We start from the raw sequence: 22,778 nt of genomic DNA, 5'->3' as shown, positions 1-22,778 counted from the left end.
AGGAGACTGTCCTCCATGAAGTTCTTCAATGTGAGTCCTTTCCCACAGGGTTTTACCTGTTCATCAGCTGCCCCGCCGTGGATCACTGCTATGGCGGGCAGTCATAAATCCCAATGTCTCTCCAGTCCTCCATGGGGTCACCAGCCTCCCCCCCAGCAAATCTCTCTCGCTCATCTCTGTGGGCTGCAAGTGCTGGCAGAGGCTTGCTCCAACGTAGGGTCACAGCATCTTCTTCTCTGTGTCTCCACCTGTTCCATCCAGCGTGGAGCCTCTCCACTGGCCACAGGTGGGGTCTTGGCCTTTTCCATGGACTGTGGGGAGGGGGAACACCCTCTCCACCGTGGGTTTCTCCACAGGCTGCAGGGGCATCTTTCCCTCCAACACCCGGGGTGCCTCCTCCCCGACCCTCCCCAGCCTGCGTGTCTGCACAGCTCGTTACATCTCCTCACTCCCTTCTCTGGTGGCAAAATGCAGCTGCCAGCAGGTTTTTTTTTTCTCCTATATGTGGTTCACAGAGGCGCTTTGGCCCAATATTTACACTTTGGGGCCACAGAGAATTCCAGCAGCTCCTCACAACAACCATTTTCTACAGCCCCATGTCTCTCCCAGCACCCAGCTACACAAAACTGTGACACCGGGGGAGCGGCGCGCTAATGACCCGGGGTTCATTAAAGTTGTTTTCATTAGACGCTGGGGTGTGGTGGTGACAGCAGCGACCTCCGCGCCACTGACGCCTGGCGTGGTGCGGGCGCAGAATGACAAGCTCTATGAGAAGAGGAAGGTGGCAGCGCTCGAGAGGGGAGAAGTGAGCGGTGGGAGGGGGGCAGGGGGAGGCTGCCTGGGAATCGGAGACGCACCTGGGCTGGGGTGGCGGGAGCTGGTTCTGGAGACTAGGGGGTCCAGAGACTGTGGGTCCAACCTGGCTCCCCAGCGACATCTGCTGCTTCTTCAGCGGAGGGTCCAGGGTAATGGGGCATTCCCAGGGCACAGGGGGAAGGGGCCATTGTCAGGGCACCGGCACGGCCCTGGCGCAGGCATTGCCCAGGGTGACCTTGTCAGGCCGGGGAGGGGGACGGTGCCCGGGCGTGAGGGGCTCCCGGGTGCCACCCATGTCCCTGTCCCACCGGTGACCGGAGCGCCTCTCCGAAGCAGGGGCTGCCCTGAGCCAGCAATGGTGCCAGGAGCCCCTTGCAGAGCCCAGCCTGCCCGCAGGCACACACTGGGTACAATAAATCCCTGGCAGGCATTAATTGGAGAGCACCTAATTGGGAGTGGCATCCTCTCTTGCAATGCTCTTGGGGCCAGACTGCTCCATGCCTGGCCCTGACCATGGTAATGGACATGAGGGTCCTGCTGGACCACAGTCAGGGCAGCACCCATGCCCATCGTTGGAGAGAAGCTGCAAAAGCAAGAGAAAAAGTAGAAAAGAGGGTCGTGTAGAGATGTGATTTGTGCGTCACGGTAAGGAAGGTGCAGACAGAAGGACGCCCCTGGGACAACCTTTTGTATAGGAATGTTGTGGTTCTTGTAGTAATGAAAAGTCCAGAAACCTGACTGGAGGCTGCTGCCTCAGCCAGGAGAGGGGATAAAAGCTTGCTCAGTTGTTACTAAAGGTGTCTTCGATCCACCGCGATCGCAGTCCGGGCCTTTCAATGCGCCACCAGTGGCGCCCAGTGCGGGGCACTGACACGACTCGCTGCGATCCGGTGCCGCGGCTCAGCTGAACTCAGGGCAGAACGCTGACAGGAAGCGCTACCGGCGCCCCAGTGCCTCTCGCAGGAGGAAGGTGAGCGGCTGAGAACTGTGGGGATGAATGTGATCAACAAGATTGTGAAGGAACATGGGAAGAAAAGGGATAGTGGAGAGTTACAGCAAATTTTTCTTTGGCCTTTTAAAAGTGATCCTTCCACAAACAGTCACAATATTTCTCATGCAGAAATCTGGGATGAAGTTGGGGTCAGATTTGGGATGGTGCCACTAAAATGGCTTTGCCAAAAACGTTATCATTTCCTCCAAGTGGAATTGAGCCATGAAGGTGAATTCATGTTTTAAGGAAATGTGGGTGGAACAGGAGGCTGAAGAACAAGCAAAAAAATGTGTGTAGAAGAGTAAAACCTATTACCAGGTTTATTTTTTTTTTCTTCTCCATCCAAAATACTCTGAGGTAGGATGGTCTAGGTGAAAATGAAGCTCTTTTGATTTCAGCAATGCCTCTCTGGAGCCATCACAGCTGTGTACATCTACCTTTCCCTGAGGCGTTGATACCCATTGCAAGGAAATCCCTTTGTGCTAGGATGCAGCTAGGCTGGCTTGGGTTATCAGTTTCCAGCAGGTGTGCTGCTATGTTCTGAGGGACATGATCTGCTTCAGCTGGGTAATACTACTTAAGCTTATCCAAGTGTGGCTGGTGAGGAAATAAGCACACCTTGTTTCCTTCTAGCTGCAACAGCTGCATGGACAAACTGTACCTGTTTCTAAACCAGAGTACCTCTTCCCATATTCAAGTGAGAATCAATTGTCTTGTCTGCCAAAGCCAATCACCCCAGCAATATTTCCAGGGCACAGGGGAGCTGCCTCAGTCCCCCTGTCTCCTGTGGTGTTTGATTGATGTGTGAGAGCCAGGTGCCCCAAGCAGCCCATCCTCCCTGAAAGGGCAGCTGTGGAGCCCCTGCAGCACCCTCACTCGCCCAGCCCTTACCGCTTTGGTGACAGAGATGAGCTGGTTGAAGCTGGTAAGAACGATGTTGAAGACAGAGGCAGTGCACACCAAGTAGTCCACCACCAGCCACAGCTTGCACAAGCCCCGGCCAAGTCTCCTCCACTCACTGGGCACCACGAGGTCCACTACTTGAACCAGCATTACATTCTCCGCTTGGATCTGAAGGTCAGTAGCTCATACTCTCTGCTGGTTAGCGATGGTGGTTTGGACCACCACGGAGTCTCTAATTACAAGAGTTACTTCTCATTGACATGGCCTTAGGTCATAAGGAAATAGACTTATTTAATTCGGTAGCCACAATGAGTGGGGAACTCCAGAGATTCGTTACACTTTTTTCAGTGTTGTGGCCTGCAGCTTGAGAAACAAAGGCTCAAGCACTGCCAGGTGAAGAGATAACGGGATGGAGCCTTTAGGCCATGAACCTCGGGGAAACTAAACAAGGTGGCAGCATCGTTGCCGGCCCCCTGCTGGGACAGGCTCCAGGAAAAAGTGTCCTCTGTTGTTAAGGTGTAGCTGCTGTCTGACGAGGGTTTAGAAGTTCTACTGGCATGATAAGATAGAGATGCTGCTGTGACAGCAAAACGTTGACCAATCAGATGTAGCCCCCGAACACCGTGTGTTTGACAGAAAGCAGCCGTCTGCAGAGCATATAAACAGGAATGGTTCTTTGCAATAAATCGACTCTTGCTGCATCAAGCTGTGTCCCGTCTCTCTCCGTCGCAGCATTGCTTTAGATAACTGCAGTGATTCCTTGGGCATGGTTGTAACCCTCAGGAAGCTGAGGAATAAAAACTTAACATCCAAGCAGCCAAAGGGCTTGTCCAGATTTCTGAAAGGTTCCATTTCTGCGTAGCTGTGACATGACAGCAGGATGCTCGCCAAGTTCCTCCACCTCTTGTGGAAATTGGGAGACTGAAGAAAGGATGCTGCTGTTCCAGGCTTGTTGTGAGTAGCTATGCATACCAGCTGAATGTAGCAGAGATCTTTAGAAAAAGTTGTGGCTTAGATGCTAACCTTTGGGTATCAAAAATAAAAGCAATTGCTTTATGTGCTTTGTGAATGAGATTAGGGATTCTACATCAGCAGAGTCACCTTAGAGTTCAGATTAGCTTTCGGGTAACTACAATACTTCCAGAAGGTAGAACCACAGAATTTCTCAGCTTCTCTTTAGGACATGCTTTGGTTGCATTGTCCCTTACTTTAATTTCTTCCTTTCAGGTGTACATTATTCAGGTCAGTGTTGGCAATCATCAGTGGACAGTCAAGCATCGTTACAGTGATTTCCATGACCTGCATGAGAAGGTAAGGTGGTTAAAGCTCTGGCCTCAGTCTCTTACAAAATATTGTACAGTTTTTGTAGTGGTTATGTGGGACAAAAATATTTTCCTCAAAGAGCAAGAATATCTGCCAGATGCCATCTGAAGTGCAGACTGAATCCTTTGTATGAGTAGTGTTACTTGCCCCTCTTACACTCCCCTCTTGAACTAGGGGAAGTTGGCCTGAACAACTTTAGCCTTGGGCAGAAGCTTCCATCAGGGAGAGTGGAGTTTTACCTAGAGTTATTAAACCTTTTGCCAAGAGATGTTTAGGTGTTTATGATGAGCTGATCTGGTAATCTGAAGCTGGATTCATGCCAAGACTCTCTCTTAGGTAGGGTGGCTGATAAAACTGACCTTAGGCAGTAGCATGGGTTAGTTACCAACCAGTGCTGAATAAACAGGTAGTGAAAATGAGGGCAAATCTATCATATTCAAAACTGGGCAGCTTTTTCAGCAATGCACTAGTAATTCTGTTGCTTTATCAACTTCATTACATTCTGCCCTGTGGTAACTGTGAGCAATTATCTCAGAAAACACTATTATTCAGCTTCTCACAATTTTATAAAACGGTCTTTCTGAAAAATACCGAAGTCAGTAGGTAAAGTTACCAAAGTAACTGTATTGGTTTTGTTCTACCAGGATTGAGCAACATGCTCTTCATGTGTTCTGTCACATCTTATGTGTGAGTTCAGGTTGTGAGTTGGGTCGTAACTCTGGTCTTTGTCTTTCAGCTTGTTTCAGAAAAGAAAATAGATAAAAATCTCCTACCTCCCAAGAAGATTATTGGGAAAAATTCCAAAAGCCTGGTGGAGAAAAGGCAAAAGGAGTTGGAGGTCTACCTGCAAACTCTGCTAGTCAAGTTCCCTGTCACTGCTCCAACAGTTTTGTCACACTTCCTACACTTTCATTGATATGTAAGTTATGTTTTTAGCATATAAAAACGGAGGCCTGAGGGTCTTGCTTGGAGAGACCTGTGTGGAATCTTCACAAAGTAGCTGGAGCTGCTCTTTTTCTGCCTTTTGCACGATGCAACAAAGCATATTTTTCAGATTTTTGACAGCACTTTTTGTTGCAGTAGGTGCTGTGCTGACAAGTAGTGTGGGTAGGGACTCAAAGAGGAGGAAATAAATGCTGGCAGGGTAGCTGGAAGCTGTGAATAAATCTGCAGCTGAATTGGTTGTTAGGCTGAAGTCAGTAGTGCTGGCTCTCTGAAGGAGCATTGCAGAAGCGATCCACATGCACCCCTACTTAGTGGTTACTGCTTAGATCTGTGGTTCATTCTTGGAACAGTTTCCAGTAGCCTGAATAAAGAAAAATGGTGCTTCTCCATGAGAAGCACACTGATGGAGTGGCCTCTAGAGAAACAGCTCCAGCCAGCAGACAGAATGTTAGGGTAAAGGAAAATAAGCAGTGGCTTGCTTTTGTGTTCAGATTGTGATTTGTTCATTCATCTCTTGTGGATAATTGGGCTTTTTTACAGTATGGCATCGTGTTGTAAGGGGGAGATTGAACTTCATGAAGAGGAAAATGCACTGGAGAACTCTGTGGAAAGGAGGACCAGTAATTGCTTCAGGGTGGGATGTGCTGAGATGGCTCTTCGTGGTTTCATATAAAGGCTTCAGAAGTAGTGGGTCATTAGATGCGTTGATAAAGCTTTAGCAACAAAGAAGAACCTGCTTTTGTTGTATTCCATGAATGTAATTCCCCTGCTGAGGCCTGAGTTTGACTTGGATAATCTGTTCATGGTGCTGCTATTGCCCTGCAGATGTGAGCAAGGAGGACTAGTTTGTCATGAGGGAGCTTTTGTAAGTTGATTGGTGGTTTTAAATCTATTAAATGTGTGTGATAACATAGGGAGAATTCTGTTAAGATGGAGCAAACTTCCGGATCACCAGGAAGTTTCTCTCTTAAATGGTGTCTGTTTCATTAATGTTTTGGTCCAGTAACTTCAACAAAGATTTTTATGCAGGCAGAAATTCTTCCAGTCATTCTCACTTTTCAGTTAGATGATTTCTTCCTTGCTGTAATGTTCATCCCTTTTCACTTTTTCAAAGAACTGCTGTTACTTGCATATGAATGCTTCCATGCTTGTGTATTGTGTTTGTGTATTATCATAGAATGACAGAATCCAAGACTGGTCTGGGTTGGAAGGGACCCCAAGGATCACAGAGCTCCAACCCCCTGCCACAGGCAGGGACACCAACCTCCAGGCCTGGAGCTACACAAGGTTGCCCAGGGCCCCATCCAACCTGGCCTTGAACACCCCCAGGGATGGGGCACCCACCCCCTCTCTGGGCAGCCTGTTCCAGCCCCTCACCACTCTCTCTGTAAAAAGCTTCCCTCTAATATCTAATCTAAACCTTCCTTCCTTTAGTTTTAATCCATAAATGAGTGAAGCTGTTGTTTAATCTGCATTTCTTTGTTTAGGGGAGTCTGGCTTGAGGTAGAAATGCAATTGTTTGGGACTTGAGAGTACTTTTTAAATATTTACCAAAAGTAGTTAGCTTGTCAGCAGAAAAGCTAAATATTTGCCACAGGAATTCAACTGGGGAACAATCTTCCTGCAGAACTTTGGTCTTCTAAAATATCTTTACAATATTAGCCCATGTGCATGCTTGAGGCTTTATAATGCCTGATACTGCCTCCTTAGTTTATATAGGAAGGCTGGTGATGGCACCAAGCTGTGTGACACGCTGGAGGGAAGGGATGCTGTCCAGAGGGACCTTGACAGGCTTGAGAGTTGGGCCTGTCATGAAGGTCAACAAGGCCAAGTGCACGGTCCTACCCGTGGGTCATGGCAATGCCGAGCACAGCTCCGGGCTGGGTGGAGAACAGATGGAGAGCAATCCTGAGGAGGAGGACTTGGGGATGTTGGGGGATGAGGAGCTCAGAGTGAGCTGGCAGTGTGCACTTAGAGCCCAGAAAGCCAACTGTCCCCTGGGCTGCTTCACAAGAAGTGTGACCAGCAGGTCAAGGGAGGGGATTCTGCCCCTCTGATCTGGAGTGATGCCCCCTGCAATGCTGCATCCAGCTCAGTGGTCCCCAGCACAAGACAGGTGTGGAGCCCTTGGAGCAAGGCCAGAGAAGGCTGGAGCACCTCTGCTATGGAGGCAGGCTGAGAGAGTTGGGCTGGTTCAGCCTGCAGAAGAGAAGGCTCTGGGGAGACCTTATAGCGGCCTTCCAGTCCCTGAAGGGGCTACAGGGAAGCTGGAGAGGGACTGGTGACAAGGGCAGGGAGGGACAGGACAAGGGAGAATGTTCTTAAGCTGGGGGAGGGGGGAGTTAAATTGGGTATTAGGGAAAAAAAAATCATCTTCCCAGGGACAGTGATGAGGCCCTGGCACAGGGTGCTCAGAGAAGCTGGGGCTGCCCCTGGATCCCTGGCAGGGTTCAAGGCTGGGTTGGATGGGGCTTTGGGCACCCTGGGCTGGTGGGGGGTGTCCCTGCCCATGGCAAGGGGTTAGAACCAGGTGGGATTTAAGGTCCTTTCCAGCCCAAAGCTGCCTGGGATTCTGTGATTATTTTTTTTTTTCTTGTCTATTCTTATTTGTAGCATTTCCAGTAGGGATTATTTAATCTTATTCCCTAGGTTAATGGAACTAAACTGGTGTAGAAATAACCACAGTAAATACACTACAAGTGCTTTGCAGCCTTTGTGTTCCAGGGGAAAGCTGTGTCTGGCTTGGCAAAGAGCAGCAGTTGGATGTGACAGCAGTGTACAACCTTATTGTTGCTTTGGTGTTGAACAGGGGTGTGCAGTGATATGGGGGTGCTTACTTCCTTGCAGTGTCTTATACTTTGTCATCTTAGATTTGGTTTCTTAACTTCCAGATAGAAGCTTTTAAAAGAAAATAATTGAGTACCCAGAAGCTGCTGTAGAGAGACACCTGCAAACAATGGATTTCTGTGGGATTGGTGCATATAAGAGAGCGAAGACAGAGGCCTGTTGTAGGTCTGACAGAGGACTAGAGCTCCTTTTCTGTGGGCTACAATACTCCACGTCATGACCTTGTTTCGATTATAAATGTAGGAAAATTCTGCTGTGTCCCCCAGATGATGAAGGGAACACAGAGCCTGGGTTTCAGTCAGATCTCTGCATGCCAGGTGAGTGTAACTGGCTTTATCCAATAACAGAACTGTTGGATTTTGTTCGGAATGCAGCTTCGAGCTGCTTCTCCAAACTGTTCCTCCTCAGTGAGTGGGGTTTCAGTTATACTAAGAATGTGCTTGTCTGAAATGTTCACCTCATCAGAAGAGCTGAACTGTGCTGCAGATGGCCCATGGATTTATTTCCTTGTCATGAACCATGAGGGGTTTGTCAGTGAAGTAAACTCATCAAATACTCATTTCATGATGATCTGTAATGCCTGTTTGTCCTTTGCAGCTACCTTAAAATGAGATGTGTGTGCCTAAACTATAACAGATAGTTTTTTGTTCTTCTTGTGAGCCTTAGAGAGAGCTCTTGGAAGAGCTCAGAACTATTTCTGGACTTCTACAGAGCATTTGCGTTTTGTGAAGTATGGGAAATACCTGTACCGACCTTTGTGCTCCTTTAGATTTAAAAAGAACAAATTCCCACAGGGAGAATTTTCCAGGCTTTTTCTTTTCCTCCTGGAGCTGTCAGTGTGTAGAAAGGGGGTTGAGCACTGTGTAGGTCCAGAAGGGCAGAGAAGATAGAGGATGGTGAACAGGGACTTTGAATTCTTCTTCAGCAAGGAGGTTAAGTCCAGAAGACTAATTTTTACAGATCTCTTCTTCCCTGTAGACTTGTTAATCTAAAGTTATCAGTGTATTAGTGATGCTCTAAGGAAATGTTGAGTGCTTAATTGTCCTGGTTTTGGCCAGGACATTCATGCATTAGGTTAGTCTAATGTTAAAATTTGAAGAAAACTGTACTGGTAATAGTTTCTTTAAAACCAGGCTTTGTTTGGCATTGGGCTGATGATGGTCAGTAAGAATTGCTCTAGTTGCTGTTGCCCTTTTTGAAAACATGCAGTGTGTGATTATTTAAATGTAGTTCAGTATTTTCCATCTTGGAAATGAAAAAACTATGAAATTAAATAATTTGATGAAGTATTTTCAAGTTACAAAGAGAATCTATAAGATGTGATGACAGTTGATTTCTATATTTAAAAGTCCTGTACCACAGCAAAAAAGGGAGACTTATTTTGGCCAAGGATACACTTTGAACTGTAAGTATGTAACACTTCATTGCAATGGTTTAATCTTTGCAGGAGATCAATGGGATCACTGCTGCACTGGCTGAAGAGCTCTTCCACAAAGGTAAAGAACCTGCAAGAATTTAACTGGGGATGGTTCCCTCCATGTGCATGCGTGTGTATACCTGTGAGATTTAATCTCCAGACCATGAGATCTGAGCCTTTCACATCAGACCGAGACTTGTTCTTCCTCTTCACCTTTTTCTTGCTATTTGTGCTTTGATCCAAGCTGTATTTGAGGAGGAACTGTCACAGAAGCACAGCTGCTTTTGGAAATAAATCAGAAATTGATGAATTTCTTGGTATGTTTTAGTGCAACCAGTCAGGAAGTTTGTGTCATTTCAGTGAGCCTTGATAGAGTGTGTTGAATGCATCACTTCACCTGTCTTAATGTTGTTCTTCCAGAATTCAGGAAACATGAGACCTTCTGGTCAGTTAATGAAAGGATGTGCTTTTCTGAGGCTGAGAGCTGACAATGAAATGCACTACTGCAACATCTCTAAGTGGCTCCCCAGGAGCAGGAGGCGTGTGAAATGATTAACCCATGATGGCTTTGTTTTGAGGGACAGGCTGAATGCTGTGCTGTGATTCTGGCTGGCTGAGGTGATAGGTGAAGCATGGTCCAGATTGTTCTGGCACAAAATCTACTTTAGGTGAAGCCACTTCAGAGGGTGCACTCAGCAAATTGTGGAACACTTTAAGGAAGGTCCTGAAGAACTGTTCCCTGACTCTGTAGTGCCTGTAGCCTCACTAGTGCCAAAATCATTGATGTCTGACCGCTGTATGCGAGTGGAACCTTGTGGTGATGTGCAGCTGGACTCTGGGACTTGCTCCCACTGAAGCCAAAGGGAGTTTTAGTCTTTGGAGAACTCTGCTTATCAGGAAAGCCGATGCTCTCCTGTCTGTCAGGTCAAACTGGTGTCCTTAAAAGTTAGAGGAGGAAGATGTTAATTCCACGTGTGCATGTATTCTGACTGCTGTAATCCACATTTGCTCTTGGGATGCTGTCAGAGGAGGCTTTTGGATGCTGTTTCCTAGTGTTCCTGGAAAGAAATGGGATTGTAAAAATATTGCCAGAGAATGCATTTCCTGCCCTGGGAGCTTGCTCTGGTGGTAGTGTGGTGAAAGTCCTCAGACTGTCCAAGAAGATGCTGCAGCTTTGCACATCAGCAGCTTAGCAAAGGATGTCAGGTCTGTCTGTTAGATGGTAGGTGCTGCTGCTATTGAACTTAGGGATATCTCAAAGTTTAGCAATTTGTATGTTATATAAATGAACTTTGTCTGGTTCCAGCCCTGTTAAGAGGGAAATTTGCCATTAGTTGCGTTGGGAGCTTAAGGCTTGAATGCAGAGAGTGCCTGTTTGAACACTTGGGTTATTCTGGTGTTAAAGAAAATTTATCTGAATTCAGTGCTTCTAGTTTAGAAGCAGAAAAGACATTGTTTTGGTGCCTTAATCATGAGCTTAGAATATAAATGACAGAGATGAAATCGCTGACATTAGGTTTTGCAGGTACCATTTACTCTTTGGTAACTGGGGCAGCGTTGTGTTCGATACCATCATCCTGTGTTTTTCAGGAGAGCAGCTCTGAATGGCTGGAGAAGTCTTCAACATCAGACCCTTGCAGCCATATGCTGTCACTCAACAGTTGCTGCAGGGGAAGCCTACGTGTGCTAATGGAGATGCCAAAACTGATCTAGGTCATATTCTAGATTTCACTTGTCGACTCCAGTATTTCAAGGTGAGCCATGTTTGCACAAGTACTGGCGGTGTTTCTGCCAGAGTGATGGGATTCTTGGCATGCTTCTGGAGCCTGGTTTGAATGCACAAGATCTTTACTGGCAGTAAACACCTGTAAGCATTTAGAGCTCGGTGTTAAACAGGTGCTTATTCTACCAACCTTCAACATAGTTCTCTAAGGAAGACGTTGATTCTGCCATGTGATGTCATCTCTTCAGCGGTGCCCTCTAGGGTTTCTGTGACAGAGCCTTACTGGGTGCTGATAGGCATGGGGAGGCAGGAAATATTCATTTCAACCTTGCATTCTTTGACAACACTATGGCTAGGCCAGTGTATACAGGTGCATACATGCATGTGTGTGTAAGTCCTGTCCCCTTTCTCACCTTTAACTGTATTGGAAAGTTTAAAAAACCCCAAACCAAACTAACAAAACCATCAGTTTTAGAGATGAGTGGCCCAGAATTTCTAGGAAAAATGCCATTACAGAACAAATGTAAAATGGCCTCAGATAATTTTTGTCTGGAACCAGTTTGATATTTTGTTCTTCTACCAAATCAGTGAATTACAAAGACTTGTGCTGAGTAGCATTTTTAACACTGCTTGCTACAGGTCAGTGTCTTTTCAGCCCTTTTATTACATGAAGAATTTCCTTGTAACTGTGTGGTATGTTCAAAGATGAAACGAAGCAGTGGTTTGGGTAAGGTGCACTGGAGGGCTTGGGAAGTTTAGAAAGCAAAACTGCAGCTCTACTGCTATTCCTGTGGATCTTCAGTTGCCTTTGCCATCCTCTGTGTGTAGAACCTGTTGTTCAGAGGATTCTCTGGGTGGAGAAGAACATATGATTTAGAAAAATATTATATACAGCATATTATTTAGAAAAATACTTGAGAGTTTCTGGCCCTTCTGAAAGCTTGTGAGTGGGAGCCTTCAGAGTTTATAAGATATACGTAAGACCAAAAAAAAACCCAAACCTTAAGAGATTTCTCCCAAAATTTTATTCACAGCAACCAGAACTGCAACCGCCTGCCTTTTGCACTGGTGCCATGTGCTCTGGCCAGAATGCTATGGGCACATGGGAAAACTAGATGCCTTTTTATGAGATGGTCTAATGCTTTCTTCAAACCCATCTTGTCAGTGCCTTGGACTTCATCCCCTGGCTTTGATTGGAATGTGCTTCTGTTACTCCTCGAGAGCTGAATGCGTGTGGCTTCTTCTCTGGGCTGTGATTTGGCAAGGGTCTGAGGAGCATACCTTTCACAGTCCCTCTCTTCCTTCCCATTCTCCAGCCTGGGTTGGCTGCCAGTGTTTGGGACTCCCTCCCTGTGGATCTAAAATAATTCTGACACACTCAGCTCCTGCTTTAAGACCTTTAACTTTAATCTGGGTGATGATAAGGCTTAGGGATCTTTCTTCCATAAGGTCATTTGGATTGCTTGTGAAACAATGGGCTTTCACCAAAGATGCAGGTAACATATTTTTAGGGTGCTTGTCTTTAACAGGAAATCCTGGTGCCAGAGGCCTCTGAGTTTGATCAGTGGGAGCCAGAGGATGCAACTTCAAGCTGTCCAGTGACAGCAGTTATCCCAACTTGGAGAACTTTAACAACCTTGGATATGAGTCACAACAGCATCTCTCAAATTGATGATTCAGTGGTAAGAAATCTTTCTTCATTTGTGGGGGGAAAAAGGGTGGCTGGTCTTCTGTGGCACGTGACTCAGCAGCGATTTTGCAATTTCTTCATGTATCTCTCTTCTGAAAGATTTCCCCTTGCACTGTCCGTGCTTGAGCTCCACAAGGTAATGATGTGGAGATCAATGCACTGCTCAGCTTACTCTGGTTTTTGGTTCTGTAATCTTTATCCAGGGTTCTGTGTAATACAGACAGGCCTGTTTGATGAGCTGGAAAGGCCTCTTAATGAGTTTGATCTGTAGTTAGTGGGGCTAAACTGGGGGCAACTTGCTTGTTTTCAGTGAGAACCCAGGTGTCAAATGCAAACGCGACCGTGCTCATCAGAGTATTCTGGTTCTCTCACCAGCAGGTGTCTGCACTCTGGCTGCACTAGAATGGGTGCAGAACGCTTTTTACTGCTGAAAGCTGAGAAGAGGGACTGTGCCTTGGAAAGTTCCTGCCCTTTGCCTGTTAGTTGGTTGGTGAAGGAAGTACAGCCAGGTTTCTAAGCTAAAATGCATTTAACATGTGCACCTTTTCCCATCTAGAAATTAATTCCCAAGATCGAGTTCCTGGACCTGAGTCACAATGGGGTGTCTCTGGTAGAAAACTTACAGGTAAGGGATGCTTTTGAAGGTGATGTTTGCCAGGCTGCCCAGGACCTTCCAACACAGGTTGTTTTGCTAAAGGATTTTGCCACTCATCTAGCGGAGAAGAGTTTAAGCCCAAATAGCTTCCTAGCATCAAGCCCTCATAAGGGTGCATTTCTTACTTGCCAACACTGACATGCAACATGTAGTTCTTGACTAAATTCAGTCGTTGCTAGCTGTGTCAATGGCTTGGGAAAAATAGAGTGGAGGAAGTTCCCTTTCCTGCAGGCTTAATCCTGTGTAATGAGCAAGTTCGTGTTGTGTTTGTCAGCTGGGCAGCATCCAGCATGAGCAAATGGACAAGCCTTTGATATGGTTTAATTTTAGCAAATTGGTGTGTGACTTGGATTTTCTGTGCTCTCGTAGCATCTTTACAACCTTGTTCACCTGGACTTATCCTACAACAAGCTGACATCGCTCGAAGGTGTTCACACAAGACTGGGAAACATCAAAACTCTGAATCTAGCAGGAAATCAGCTGGAAAGGCTGTGTGGTCTTAACAAGCTGTACTCTTTAGTCAACTTGGATCTGAGCAACAACAAAATCGAACAGGTAACTACTGATTTTAGTGTCAGATTGCTTTAGAACACAAGTGATTCCTGTTAGAGGGTGAAAGTGCAAATAAAGTGGCTGGAGAGAATTTTTTTTCCTGGTTACTGTTTGTATGTAATTTAGTCAAGAAATGCTTAGACTGTGGTGGTGTTCTCATTTAGCCAATCTGTGTATTCATCCTTTTACTGAAAAACTTTCAGATTGATGAAGTAAAAAATATAGGAAACCTCCCGTGCTTAGAAAAGGTGGTGTTATCCAGCAACCCACTGAGCATCATCCCTGACTATGGGACCAAAGTACTGGCTCAGTTTGGGGACAGGGCTTCAGAGGTATGTAAGAACAGCTTTTTCTTTCTAAAGCCTGGTAAGGAAAGTTGTGTGAATGCTCTACAAGCCTGAGGAGTTTTTAGTGGGGGTTGGAGTACGTCTCTAGAGAATGGAACCATTTGTACACTGCTGGGCGTGCTCCTCAGATCTAAGGGAGAGCTTGCCCTGCTTTCACTGGGTAACAGGGTGTTCCTGTTGGAAGGTGCCTGTGCCAGTGGGGTGTGGAGCTTCTCAAGCCCTTCTGAGTTTGCATTCAAGTCATGAGGTCTGACGTGGTCATTACCTTGTTTACAGGGTTACAGACATGCACAGCATCTGCATCAAACTATTTATTTATGACATAAGTAAAAATAAGTTACAGAGCTGCCTTGTTTTCTGTATTTCTGGATGTTTTTAACATTTTTAGGTCTGTCTGGATAACACTGTCACCACAGAAAAGGAACTAGACACAGTGGAAGTGCTGAAAGCCATTCAGAAAGCCAAGGAGGTGAAACACAAACTGAGCAGCTCTGATAAAAAGGTGAGTTGGGTGCTGTGAGAGCAGAACGTGCTAGGTACAAAAGAAGCCTGTGAGTCCTCTCCAGATTGGCTTTGAGCAGAATTCCTTAAACTCACTTCTCATGGAAGTGTGTGCAGTGTTTGTGCTTTACTGCAGTGTGAGGTTTGAACATCACCTCTTTCTCTTATTTAGATTTCAGTGCAGTTTCAGGATGTTCCTTTTTCTGCTGGCTTGGGATAGAGGAAGTGGGAGGAAAAGAGAAAATGGCCTAATGGTACACACAATAAATATGCAGCTGACCTCAACAGCCGTATTTTCCATCTTATACAGAGAGTGCTGAGGTGTGAGATCAGTGCTTGTGTTGCAGAGGACTGAAATGATTTTCCCAGACTTTCTTCTTGCGAGTATTGAGCAATGGGAAAGGATCAGAAGTCTGAATTGTCCTGTTCTCCTGTCTGCTGTGCAGTGGGTTAATCTTGTTCTGGAAATAAGTTGTATTATCAGGAGCTGTGATGCCCCTGCAGCCTAAGAATCCTGTTGTCGTTGTGGTTTGTGAAACTTGCTGCTGGTTTTGTCAGTGCAGGGATCAGTGATCAGAATGACTTCTCTAACCGAATTCTTAGTGGAATTCTGCTTAGTGGGCAATGGGAACTTGAGAGGATGTGAGCACCACCGTGTGGCACCCCTCAGAAACCCAACACATTTGGTACTAACGTTCTTTTTACTCCAACTGGGAAATCTTTGTAGACTTGGTGCAGTTCAGGTTCTGACGTGTCCCGTGTGTTTAGGATTTCTCTTTAATTATTGCCTACTTTCTTTATTAGATCAGTGAGGACTCCAGGCTCACTGCTGCCAGCTCCAAACCAAACTGTTCTTCTCTTACTGTTCATCCTTCCTCTCCCTCTGTGCCTCGTCCTGTCAGCTCCAGCCAAGGTAATCATGTATATATCCTGCTGCTGGGCTGAGCCTCTGGGTTCTGCGTCTCCAGGCTGCACTGATGTACCTGGATGTTCTGTGTAGGGATATGGGGCTTATCAAGACAGAGCAGACAGACCCGGCAGCTTTGGCGTAGTGCAAGTGACATGTGACCTGGCAAAGCTGCCCTGATGTTCACTGTGGTGTTAATTAACTCGAACAGAAGTTGGGGCACGGGGCTGCTTTTACTGCAGAAAGCAGCAGCAGAGGACTGTATCTCTCTTGCTAGTCTAGATACATGCCTTCAAGGGAACTGTGGCATCTGTAGACACGTTCTAAACCTGCTTCTCTGCTTGTTGGTCTGCACAAGGGGAGCTGGAGCATCTGTTCCATTACTGCTGTTGGCAAGGGCTGTGTTTCTGTCAGGCCAGAATGGAGGTCGGAAAAGGAGATGAGTAAGAGGCAGTTCTGGAGTTTGGGTTCAGACTGAGCCTGTGATTTCAGCACACTGTTGTGTTCCACAGCACCTGCTGACCTTACCTGAAAATCCCATTTCACTGGATGCTTCAACCAAGGGTACCCACTGCATTAGAACGTAGAACAGTGGCGTGTCCTGCATCTTCTGCAGGGGCCCGTGGGACTGACTGACTGGGAAATTCATGTGTGTCTGAGAAGAGATAAAGATGCTTTTGCTTTTGCCTGAATGAAAGCTTAAAATGCAGTAGGGTGTATCTGGTTGGGGACGACTTTGTAACCATTTAGAAAAGTGATGACAGTCTCCATAATTTGGGGCGAAACAGCTTACTCTTAGCAGTGAATTGGTGGGTGGGGGAAGAGGTCTTTGGAAAGAGTCTGTTCCTGGCATTTCTGCAGAATCAGTAGAGGTCTCAGATCACTCAGTAAAAATGAAGTGACAGCGTTTAAGTTAAAGGAGAAGCAATTTAGATGCAGGTTTAGTTGCTATTTATGTGCTTGATTTGCCTTTGGAGCCCTTCTGGATAACTTTTCACCTCCAGGTGAAGTGCCAGGTTCTCCCAAATTAAGCCAACGGTTGCTTTAAAGCATCAAGCATTGAAGTTGCAGGAGGGAGACAGCCTGGCTATAGGGCAGCCTGTGGTTTTATGCAGGGCTAGCTGTAAAGATGCATGCTAGCAGTGGCTGTGACTGTTTAGGTGTTACTTATTGGTCAAGCATCTTTTTCCATTATTGCAAATGTTTAAGGAGCACATGAATCTTGGAAAAAATACCAAGATCTTTCTGAACTACTTGGGAATTTTATAGGAAAACTGGTGTAAGACTGGGGTTACTGACTGTGGTCCTTTTCCATAAGATTCCTGTAGTAGAGTCTTGAGGAAGGGCTTTTATATTTATAAAAATAAATATAAAACTGGGATATAAATATATAGTGGGATATTTATAAATATATTAATATATCGTGGGATAGCAAGGAGTAGGACAGGATTAGGACATTCCTCAGCTTTAACAACAGAAATGAATTCTTTGCTACATACCTAGCTATCAAGGGTTGTTTTCAAAATACTGATTTTGAGAAGTCTATTTTTTAAAAAAAGGAACTATGCTGGGCAATTTATTTCATTGTTAGACCTGAAATCAGGAATAATGGAATTCATTTTCTGATGCACTATTTCTGTGAATTGTTTTCTCTGCAGTTTCTCTAGACACCATCTGTTTCACTAGCATTTTATTCAACTTAAACATGGCTTCCAAATGGCTTATGGCAAAGATTAAACATATATAGAGAAGAGAAATCCAGCAATAATGCTGCCCTGTTCTGGTTTTCTTGTCAATTTGAGTTTCCTTCTGGCTAACACGGTTGCTTTGTTCAAGCAGTAAATATCTCTTGTGCTTCCTCTGCCTGAGAGATGGTTTGGTGTCATCTACTAAACTTTGCCATCAATCCAGAAAGATACAGGCAGGAGTTCTTATGCCTGAGGAAGCAGCTCACATGCATTGTCAGCATGAGCCAGCAGTGGCTCCTGCAGCTTGGAAGGCCAATGGTATCCTGGACTCCCATCAGAAAAGGGGTGGCAGCAGGGATAGGGAGGGGATTGTCCCTCTCTGCTCTGCCCTGGGGAGGCCCCAGCTGGAGTCCTGTGTCCAGAGCTGGGGCCCCAGGACAAGAAAGATGTGGGACTGTTGGAGAGGGGTCAGAGGAGCCACGGAGATGATCAGAGGGCTGGAGCAGCTCCCCTACGGAGAGAGGCTGAGGGAGCTGGGCTGGTTCAGCCTGGAGAAGAGAAGGCTGTGGGGGGACCTCACTGCAGCCTCCCAGTCCCTGAAGGGAGCAGAGAAACTGGAGGGGAATCAGCTTGTTAAAAGGGTAGAGAATGGCAGGACAAGGGGGATGGATTAAAGCTAAAGGAGGGAAGGTTTAAATTGGATATTAGGGGGAAGTTCTTTGCAGAGAGAGTGGTGAGGGGCTGGAACAGGCTGCCCAGAGAGGGGGTGGGTGCCCCATCCCTGGGGGTGTTCAAGGCCAGGTTGGCTGGGGCCCTGGGCAACCTTGTGTAGCTCCAGGCCTGGAGGTTGGTGTCCCTGCCTGTGGCAGGGGGGTTGGAGCTCTGTGATCCTTGGGGTCCCTTCCAGCCCAGCCCAGGCTGGGATTCTGTGATTGGGATTCTGTTGTTTATTTGCACGTACGTTGTACACGCGTGAGCGGGCCGGCTCTGTGCTGATGCTGAGAACTGGTGTGCTGGGTTGCATTCCTGCCAGGCTGTGAATATCAAACAGGCAAAAAGTCCAATGTCCCTGAGAATATTTCAGTATACTGCATTCCTGATCAGTTTGTAATGATGAGTCAGGCTGGGATCCTTCAGAAAGGTTCTGATCGAGGGAAGATCATTTCCTTGAGTGGCATTTGAGGGACAGGACCTCCTGCGCCAGGGTAAAGGTTTTACAGATCTTCTACTTGTTTGCTCGGCGCCTGCAAAAATGGGAGTGAATGCTGTGAAGCTCACAAACTGCTCTGCTGTGGCTTTGCCAGCCTGGCAATGCTTTGGTAGCACTCAGGGCAAGTTTCAAGGAAATGGACCAGTTCTGTTAAAACTAAATCACATGGAGAATTCTCACACAAGATGTTGAGATTTAAATTGGTGGTTAGCTTAAAAAATGAGCTTTAGCAGTCTTCAGTGCACCTTTCAGTGAACTTACGGATACTAAAATTGTGCCTGGTTTTGTTCTGTCCTGGCTGTTCTGTGAAGAGACCCTGCAGCTTTAATGACTGATGGTCACATTTTGATGATACAATCTTAATTCTAGTTGTTTGACAGACACTGTTAGACATTCATTTTGGTTTTACTTCAGCAACTTTAAAAGGTCTTTGTATTTCTTCTAGAAATAATTTGTGAAGAAACAGTCCTAGCCAGCAGTCTTTTGCAATCTGGTAGTTTGACTCCTACAGACTATACAGTTCCCCAGAGATATTTTGAAATACCAGACTCTGGGTGTAGAAATCAGGTAATTGCTACACTTGTGTTTATTTTATGGCAGTTTTAATGTGGTAGGGTTGGGGTTTTTTTGCAAGCTAATTTCTGATATTAAACTTACGTTGTTATAGTAATCCACAGCAAAGGTATTTTCATTCTCTGAGCTGTTATAATTGAGAAAGGAGGTAGCCCCAAATTTGAGTGGTGGGTTTGGTCCACCTTGTAAAGTGAGTGCATGATCTGAATTCACCAGAGTTGCAGAGAATTGTCGCTGTCAGGACTGAGATGTTTACCTGGCATTAGTGTCTCATTCAGTGTGCTCTGAGATGCTGAACTGCTCTCTGAACTGAGCAGTTCAGCACTTTTTGGAAGACAGTTCTCTTCCTCAGAGAGGGGAAGAACCTTCTCTCTGGCAATAGGTGTTGGCCTAATTGGTCTCCTTCAAACTCCAGCTGTTTAACTTCTGCGTTGTGGTGTCATTTTTTATATAGGAAATGCCCTTCATATGCCTGGCTTCAGGGCATGAGACAGCCAGCCCTGAGGGACTCTGCCTCTGCTGCCAGCGTGGCTGGGCTTTCTCCAGGGCCTTTGCCTTTTCGCCTGGCTGTGCGCTGCTGCTGAAGTCTGTAGTGTGCTGAAAGGCCTACAGGCCACATCTGTTCTCACTGCGTTCCTGGCTGCCTCAGAGTGCCCAGCCTGAACTAAAAACCTGGTGTGTCAGCATCCTCACAGGTCAGCTGTTCAGCTGCCCACGGGTACAGCAGTCACGACTCAGCAGGGAGCTGCTGGCCTTAAAAAGCAGGAGCCAACGTTGACTTTGCTTTTCACTTCTGCTGAAATCTGGCAGCAGCTGCCACTGCCTGATGGTTCTTTGTTCTGTAGGCACCTGCCTCTCTGTTGGATTCCTGTAAAGCACATGGAAGTGATCCCCAGATGGGGTAAGTGACACTTCTGAGCTCTGGCTTGAACCCCCATCAGCTTTTTGAGTCCCAATAGTGGATGGTGCATTTCAGACCCGGCTTTAAGGCAAACCAGTGTGTCTGGTTGCACGCTGCCTCTAGTTGTTTTCAACTGAAATCAGTGGGAAGAGTATAAAGTCTTTGTAACCTTTGAACCCTGGAATAGAGTCAGTGGCTTCCAGCCAGTGATTTGCAAAGTGCCTGTTGGGTTTGGGAAATGGAAGATGAGCTAAACACTTTATTTTTAACTTCTGATAAATTGCACACTCCCAGCCTCTCAACCAGTGGCTGTGCACAGTATGAAGATCACAGAATCACAAGGTTGGAAAAGACCTTTAAGATCATTAAGTCCAACTGTTCCTGTCCTAAGCTAAACCATATCCCTGAGCACCTCATCTACCCTTTTTTTTAAACCCATCCAGGGAAGGTGACTCAGCCCCTCCCTGGGCAGCCTGTGCCACAGCCCCACAAATCTGCCAGGGAAGAACTTTGCCCTCCCATCTGCTCTGACCCTGCCCTGGCACAGCTTGAGCCCATTGCCCCTTGTCCCATCTCCTGTCCCCTGGCTGCAGAGACCATTGCCCACCTCTCTGCACCCTCCTAGCAGGGCAGTGGAGGTGGGGAGAAGGGCTCCCCTCAGCCTCCTCTTCTCCAGGCTGAACACCCCCAGCTCCCTCAGCTGCTTCTCAGAGCATTTGCCCTCCAGCCCCTTCCCCAGCCTGGTTGCCCTTCTCTGGACTCGCTCCAGGACCTCCATGTTCTTCTTGTGATGAGGAGCCCAGAACTGGACCCAGCACTCGAGCTGCAGCCTCACCAGCGCCCAGTCCAGGGGCACAATCACTTCCCCAGACCTACTGGCCATGCTATTTTTGATCTAACAAATTAAATAGTTACTATGTAAAGACAAAACAATGTGTAGACACAAGATGATCTGAAAGCATCTTGAAAAATCAGTGGCAGGATAAAGGAATAATATGAATTAGGAATATTTCTATCAACTAAATGCTGTAAATGTATTAAAGAAATACAGAAATGAATACAACTGCAACCTATGCATTCTTGACTGTTTAAGATGTTTTATGAAATTAGGCTGATGTAACTGCAGTAACAAGATTATACCTCAAAGTTCAGAGCAGCAGCAGCACCATGAGCTGTAGGTAGCTGTGACTGTTTTGAAACTCAGGCTCGTACTTTGCCTTGTTATCTCTTTTGCAGTTTGGATCCTTCAGAGGAAGAACAGCGTGCAGTGCCTGACCCCTGTAACACTGTCATCTTGCCTTTTCATTGTATGTCATACACTGCCACAAACCAAGATTTTACCCAGCACCTTTCTGCCTTGATAGTGCAGACTGTGCAGAGATTCCCCCCCCCCCTCCCTGCTTTACAGAGGAGAAAGGGAGCCCTCTGGGTGACACCAAGACCGCAGACAAAGAAGATGGCTCTTTTGAAATGGGGCTTCACAAAGGAGATGAGACTTCTGAGTTCAGCACTACTTCAGATCCTCGGCCCTCTGACCAGGGAGCAGTGGAGAGTGTTGCAATAGTCAAAATTCTCTGGAGTGTTTCTATTCACATTCATAAAGGCCTCAAGCAGTTTGCTTCCTGTTTGGTTTTGACTGAAGATCTGCCAGCTGTGTTTGAGATTCCTTGTCAGGAATGGAGAGGAAATTGCCAGCACATCCCTTCTGCCTTGAAGCTGGTGCTGTCTTTTCCATATACTGATCTTCTGGAACTTGGCTTTCTCCTGCCAGAAATCTGTTTAACCCTGAAGCTGACAAATGGTGACAACTGCTTGTTTGTTGTTTCAGACCCCCAGAACCTGCAAGACTTTTATTCCTGTTTACACATGCGTTGCTCTCAACAGTACCCGTCAGTGTTAGCAAGCTCCGTGTTGTACTGTGGACCAGCAAACCTCCCAGAGTTTCTCTGCCAGCTTATGGAATTGAATTGCATTTCAGCAGATGATGTTGAAATAAAAGGTTGTTTCCCAACATACCTTGTTTATGGGAAGAAAACCTGTGTCCAGGAACTCCTGCACCAAGCAGAGTCAGCTGGTAGTAACAAGGACTGGTCAAAACCCGTTTTGTGTCCTGCACTTTATTCTTCAGTGTCTAAGGCTTCTGCCCAGGGTCCCTGTGTGGTCCATCCCTGTTGGATATTTCTAACACGCCAGCATTTGTACCTAGTAAAGGTGGATTTCAGTTTGCTGCCAGGTAAATGGGGAGGCACAGAAGAGTGGAGAAGTGTATTTAAGCTGACTAGGATGCCGTTAGCATCACTGGTGCTGCATCCGACTCATGGCTCCATCCAGCAGAAGGGTTCCTTTCTGGATGGCCACGTGCTGGAGTTGCTTGTTGGATACAGATGTGTTAAAGCAGTGTTTGTTCTCCCTCATGAGAAATTCCACTTCCTCAGAATCTACAGTCTTTTGCGGAGGCTCCTGCAGGATGTTAAGACTCTTATTGTTGTCAAAGCTTCAGGCAAAGCAGACGCTGTACGGAACCCCATGGTGGAGGCAGACAGGCATGGTCAGTCAGCAAGGGAACAGTTCCCACAGAAGCTCTGCTGAAGCCAGCGTGGCCTTGCTGGTGAGTTTGCAGCTGTCACTGGGAATGGGTTTGGGCCTGCAGTGTTGGCAACGTGCTTCATCATTCTGTTGGCCTGTGGTGTGTGTGGAGGGTTATCCTGGGCCGTACCTGTCTACCTGTTTTGTTTCTGGTTTGGTTTATAGTTGCAACATGTCTTTTCTTATGGAAGGAGACCTGCCTT

The 22,778-nt window shown here is 46.5% G+C and overlaps 1 pseudogene across 1 annotated transcript; it reads left to right on the top strand.

Annotated features, from left to right (window-relative positions):
• Nucleotides 1–15: 15 nt before the first annotated feature.
• Nucleotides 16–22,578, top strand: LOC311204747 (nischarin-like; annotated as a pseudogene). The gene is made up of 14 exons: nucleotides 16–30; nucleotides 3,938–4,021; nucleotides 4,770–4,952; nucleotides 9,273–9,321; nucleotides 10,833–10,996; nucleotides 12,495–12,647; nucleotides 13,212–13,280; nucleotides 13,680–13,865; nucleotides 14,066–14,194; nucleotides 14,598–14,711; nucleotides 15,515–15,623; nucleotides 18,961–19,082; nucleotides 19,934–19,989; nucleotides 21,226–22,578. The product of its transcript is annotated as a nischarin-like (transcript).
• The last annotated feature ends 200 nt before the right edge of the window (nucleotides 22,579–22,778 follow it).

The sequence above is a fragment of the Gallinula chloropus genome, assembly GCF_964237585.1.
Source record: "Gallinula chloropus genome assembly, contig: HAP1_SCAFFOLD_94, whole genome shotgun sequence".
In the NCBI taxonomy this organism is placed as follows: domain Eukaryota; kingdom Metazoa; phylum Chordata; class Aves; order Gruiformes; family Rallidae; genus Gallinula; species Gallinula chloropus.
The sequence above is the reverse complement of the archived record's forward strand: the minus strand, read 5'-3'. Positions and strand labels throughout refer to the sequence as shown.